A 6445-nucleotide genomic window follows, 5' to 3' on the forward strand; every position below is an offset into this window, starting at 1 on the left:
GTGAAGTGGCAAGTCTTGCTGTTTCAAAAGTATAGGATCCCCATTACACCAGGCAAAAACAGCATAAAATGGGAGGAGTCCCAGTGAGGATCCAGTACTGATGATGTCACAGAAGCCAGAGACCTTGAGCCATACCAATAACTCATTGCATTGAATATTTGCAAGTGAAGATGTGTAGACAGAGGGATATACTATGGGACATAGTGAGACATACTAGAGCTTCCATGATGAGATTTTTCTATGCTTTCTTTCTACTTATTTGCTTGCTTGCTTGCTTGCTTGCTTGCTTACTTGCTTGCTTGCTTGCTTGCAAGGAGGTTGCAAGGGTAAAGGCTGTTTGCTGAAGCAGACATGTGACAGGATGTTTTGAGAACAGGAATGTTATATTTTACTGGATGGTTTCTGGTTAAAGGGCAGGCGATGTTTTTCTGGAGCAGACACTTGAGAGGACACATGCTTGGAAAGGGTATAAGTATAACCCAGCAGACAGTGGACTATTGTTTGGTGAATGAGTGCTTTGCTGGTCTTTGTTGACAAAGCTCTGGCCTTGCTTTTTCGCTGAACTTCTCTTGTGACTTCATAGAGAGAAATGCACCAAAGACATTCTTGTGCTGTTATGGCTGCTTCTTGCTGTCTCAATGGACACCTGCCAACTGGTAGAATCTTGTGGTTTCTTCTGGATTGAGCTGCTGCTGCTGATTCGTGTTTGGCACTTTGCTAGTGGACTGGACTGCTGACAAGAAAGATTAGAATCACCTCAAAGAAATACTTCTAAACAGGTCCATGTCACCCTTGTCCTACTAGCCATCATTTTTCTTTACCTCTGGTGAGTAGCGGGATAGAAGGGAGGTTGAAGTGTTAAGAACCCTTATTAAATTAGGTTTTAAAAAATTTAAACCTACAGATCATACATTTTTTTTTCTAAAAAGGGCTTATGGAATCCCATGTAAACATGATCAGATCAAATCTCTACCAACTACAGTGTCAAATGGAAAAATACAAAGAGAATTTTTAAGTATCTAAGGTAAATATACCAACTCCATAATAATGATATTGTTATAAGACTAATAACAGATTTCTCTTCAGAGATACAATAAACTAAAAGGAAATATAAAATGTATTCCAAATCCTGAAATATAGTAAGTATCAATAAAGATTACTATAATATCAAGGGTATACTTTACAAACAAACAAACAAAAAGATGTTCTATATTAAGAAAAGATTAAGAAATTCATAAATAGCAAATCATTATTCAAACCATGAATAAAATGAGTAGAATAAGCCTGTGAGGGCTCAATCTTTTAGAAAGAAAACCAGGCAGCTAAGGGTGTTCTGAAATTGCGGGGAAAAAGTCTCACATCAATTGATTGTCCAATACCAAATCATTAGCTCTGAAAACATACATAAAAGTAACATTGCATAGATAAAACAAGTTACAGTTAGGAATATACTTGTTTGTGTGTGCACACGCATGCAGGCAGGCATCTGTGTCTGTGTGTGTGTGTTCAATAACAATTAAAAAAGAGACCATAACTTTAAAAGAGAGTGGGAAATTTGAGGCTAGAAAAGGGAAGGGGAAATGAAAAATTTATATTAATCTCAAGAAAGAGTAAAAGGAAATTTTTTAAAAAGTAGCTATCACCACAAAAAGATGAACCCTATTAAATGTGCAGGTACTTAAGAGAGAAGAAAAAAAATAATTGTAACGAACCATCAAGCCACAAACTTGAATAACTGTAGAAATGCGGTAATAATTTCTACTTAGAGAAACTAGGAGAAAAAATTATAGATGTCAATAATATCAATAATATCCTTGACTGTAAACAAAGTGACTTCTTGAACTAAAGACCAGGTATCCCTTCTAGTCTACACCTGTATAGGGCAGATTGCTCTCTCTCTCTCTCTCTCTCTCTCTCTCTCTCTCTCTCTCTTTCTCAATACAGTCTGCAGGTCTCCTAGGATGTCTGGTACAGACAGAGTAACAGGGAATATACCTGCTCAGATAAATGCAGCAGCTGAAATGCCCAAGATACCCAGTGGCCACAAGATCCTTCCACTCTGTGCAAATGCCATTTCCCTTCCAGTATGAAACTCTGCCCAAGCAGATCAACATGTCTATCACTCTCAGCACTACAGTCTGCAGGTCTCCCAGGAAACCTGTAGCCCTGGCTGCATCAGATCTCCTGGGAAATCTGCTGAAACCCAGGGACACAGGAGGCAGCCTCTAAAGAGAGACACCAGGCCAGCTAATACTGGAAAAAAACAGATGACAAGAGCCAAGCACATCATAAGCAAAGGAAGCCAGGATACTTTAACATCATCACATCCCAGCTCTCCCAGCACAGCAAGTCCTTGATACCTCAATACATCTGAAATGTATGATACTGACCTAAAATTCTATCTCATGAAGATAATAGAGACCTTTAAGGAACTAAAATAAATAAATAAATAAACAAACAAACAAATAACAAAAAGAAATACAAGAAACACAATCAAAGAGGGAAGGAATTGAACAAAGTGGTTTGAGACCCAAAAATGGAAATAGAAACAATAAAGAAATCACAAATAAAGGCAACACTGGAAATGAAAAAATCTAGGAAAGATGTCAGGAGCTACAGATCAACAACAGAATTCAAGAGATAGGAGATCCCATAATTAGCCTCCAAATGATGACACCATTGCATTCACTAGCAAGCGTTTGTTGCAAGGACTGTGATATAGCTGTCTCTTGTGAGACTAGGCTGGGGCCTAGCGAACACAGAAGTGGATGCTCACAGTCAACTATTGGATGGATCACACGGCCCCCAATGGAGGAGCTAGAGAAAGTATCCAAGGAGCTAAAGAGATCTGCAACCCTGTAGGTGCAACATTATGAACTAACCAGTACCCCGGAGCTCTTGACTCTAGCTGCATATGTATCAAAAGATGGCCTAGTTGGCCATCACTGGAAAGAGAGGCCCACTGGACAGGAAAACTTTATATGCCCCAGTACAGGGGAACGCCAGGGCCAAAAAATAGGAATGGGTGGGTAGGGGAGTGGGGGGGGGGGAGACTTTTGGGATAGCATTGGAAATGTAATTGAGGAAAATACGTAATGAAAAAAAAGAATGAGAGAAAAAAAGAGATAGAAGAGAGAATCTCAGGCATAAAAGATACCATAGAAGATATTGACACACAATAGTCAAAGAAATTTCAAAGCCCAAAAAATTCCTAGTCCAAAGCATCCAGGAAATCCAGAACACAATGAAAAGACCAAATCAAAGAATAATAGGAATAGAAGACAGCAAAGATTCCCAGCTCAATGGGCCAGAAAATATCTTCAACAAAATCATAGAAGAAAACTTCCCCAATCTAAAGAAAGAGATTGCCATAAAAGTACAAGAAGCCTACAGAACATCAAAATAGATTGGAACAGAAAACAAAAAATGCTCTTGTCACATAATACTCAAAACACTAAATGCACAGAAGAAAAAAAAAAATGAACCTGGACAGATGTCATGTAGACCCTAAGAGAACACAAACGACAGCCCAGGCTACTATACTCATCAAACCTCTAAGTCATCATTGTCTTAGGGTTTTACTGCTGTGAGCAGGCACCACGACCAAGACAAGTCTTATAAAAAAAACAACAACAACATTTAATTGGGACTAGCTTACAGGTTAAGAGGTTCAGTCCATTATCATCAAGTTGGGAGCATGGCAGTATTAAGGCAGGCATGGCACAGGCAGACCTGAGAGTACTACATCTTCATCCAAAGGCTGCTAGTGGAAGACTGACTTCCAGGCAACTAGGGTGAGGTTCTTTAAGCCCACACCCAAAGTGACACACCTACTCCAACCAGGTCACACCTATTCCAACAAGGCCACACCTCCAGATGGTGCCACTCCCTGGTCTAAGAATATATAAGCCATCACAATCATAGATGGAAAAATCAAAATATTCCATGACAAAACCAAATTTAAACAATATATATCTACTAATCAAGCCCTACAAAGGATTCTAGGAGGAAAACTCCAACATAAGGAGAGTTTCTACATCAAAGAATAAACAAGATATTAATCATGTCACAACAAACCTGAAAGGAGAGAATCACACACACACACAATACCACTTTCAACAACAAACATAACAGGAGCTAACAATTTAGAGCAGAATTTTACCAGAACTTCAAAGAAGAGCTAATACCAACACTCCTCAAACTATTCCATACAATAGAAAGAGAAGGAAAACTATCTAATCATTCTATGGAGCCACAGTTACTCTGATACCTAAACCACATACTCAACAAAGAAAGAGAACTTCAGACCAATTTTGCTTATGAATATTGATGCAAAAGCACTTAGTAAATTTTAGCAAACTGAATCAAAACCATCATTCATCAGACCATATAGCCTTCATCCCAGAAATGTAGGGGTGGTTCAATATACAAATATTTATTAACATAATCTACAATATAAACAAACTCAAAGAAAAAATCATATGATCACCCCATTAGATGTTTTCAAAGCATTTGACAACACACACTACCCCTTCATGTTAAAAGTATTGGAAAGCCTCTTCCTCAGCTCTGAGCCTCTTGACCTCACAGTGTTGCCAAAATGTGACTTTCTAACGAACTGATTTTGGACAAGCTAGGCATGAAGTAGAAGCAGGTTATGATGAAGGTGGGCTTTAATGTTCCTATGAAGAACAACCAGATAACAAATAACTAAAGGATCAAGACTGCTATTTCAAGCATCAAATTCTGCTTGGACAATGGAGCCAACTCAGTTGTTCTTATGAGCCAGGCAGGCTGGCTTGATGGTGTTTCCATGCCTGATAAGTACTCCTTAGAGTCAGTTGCTGCAGAACTCAAATCTCTGCTTGGAAAGAATATTCTGTTCTTGAAGGATTATGTGGGCCCAGAATTAGAGAATGCTTGTGCCAACCTAGTGGCTGGGACTGTCATCCTGCTGGAGAGCCTCCACTTTAATGTAGAGGAAGAAGAGAATGAAAAAAAAAATGCTTCTGGGAACAATGTTAAAGCTGAGTCAGTGAAAATTGATGCTTTCTGAGTCTCACTGTCAAAACTAAGAGAGGTCTATAACAATGATGCTTTTGGGACTGTACACCAAGTCCATAACTCCATGGGGTGTGTGAGTCTGCCACAGAAGGCAGGTGGAGTTTTGATGAAGAAGGAATGGATAGCCTTCCTGGCTATATTAGGAGGAGCTAAAGTTGCAGTCAAGATCAATAATATGCTAGACAAGGTCAATGAGATGATCATTGGTGGTTGAATAGCTTTTACCTTCCTTATGGTGCTCAAATACTTGGAGATTGGCACATCTCTATATGATGAAGACAGAGCCAAGATTGTCAAGGATCTCATGTCTAAAGCTAAGAAAAATGATGTGAAGATTACCTTGCTTGTTGATTTGTCACTGCTGACAAATTTGAGAAGAATGCCAAGACTGGCTGAGCTACTGTGAACTCCTATATACCTGCTGGATGGATGGACTTGGACTGTAATACTGAGAGCAGCAAGAAATATGTTGAGGCTGTGGCCTGAACTAAGCAGATTGTTTGGAGTGGTCCTGTTGGGGTATTTGAATGGAAAACCTTTGCCAGGGGAACCAAGTCACTCATGGATGAGGTGGTAAAAGCCAGTTCTATTGCATCACTATTAGGTGTGGAGACACTGCCACTTGCTGTGACAAATAGAACACGGAGAATAAAATCAACCATGTGAGCACTGGGGATGGTGCCAATCTAGAGCTCCTGGAAGGTAAAGTCCTTCCTGGGATGGATGTTCTCAGCAAAATTTAGTATTGTCCTGCCTTTGGTTCATGTGCACAGCCCCCAAATCAACCTAGTATTTTTCCCATCTCATTTGGTGTTAGAGCAAGATTCAGCTAGTGGCCGAGATGCAGTACCAGGAACTCTTACACAGTTGCACAGCATGTCAACTTGTCTTTACTGCATCAGGATTTGTCTACATTCTTCAAGATTCCATTTAAATTCCTTAGTGACTAAAATCATTGTGAATTGTAGAGGGCATCTACATTCTGCCCATGAAAGGAAGTGAACTGTAAAAGCTTAGCTCCCTTTGATGTATATAGCTTCTGGTTAGCTTTGTCTCTGTTCATGCTCAACGTGGAAATACAATGAAATTCCAGTTGTGGATTTAGAGAAGTTGATGATCTATTAAACAATAAAGATGGGGAAGGGGGGATGGAGTATTGGAGAGATCAGGAGTTCAAGGATGTTACCTAAACATAATAAAAAACAATATACAGCAAACCATCAGCCAATATCAAATAAATGGAGAGATACTTGAAGCAATTCCACTAAAACCAGGGACAAGACAAGGGTGCCCACTCCCTTGGTATCTATTCAATATAGTACATGAAGTTCTAGATAGAGCAATAAAACAATAAAAGGAGATGAAGGGAATACAAGTCAGA

At 39.3% G+C, this 6445-nt stretch overlaps 1 pseudogene; it reads left to right on the plus strand.

The window, feature by feature from the left end:
* Positions 4556–6201, plus strand: Pgk1-ps3 (phosphoglycerate kinase 1, pseudogene 3; annotated as a pseudogene).

This window comes from Mus musculus, chromosome 3, assembly GCF_000001635.26.
Source record: "Mus musculus strain C57BL/6J chromosome 3, GRCm38.p6 C57BL/6J".
Lineage (NCBI taxonomy): Eukaryota > Metazoa > Chordata > Mammalia > Rodentia > Muridae > Mus > Mus musculus.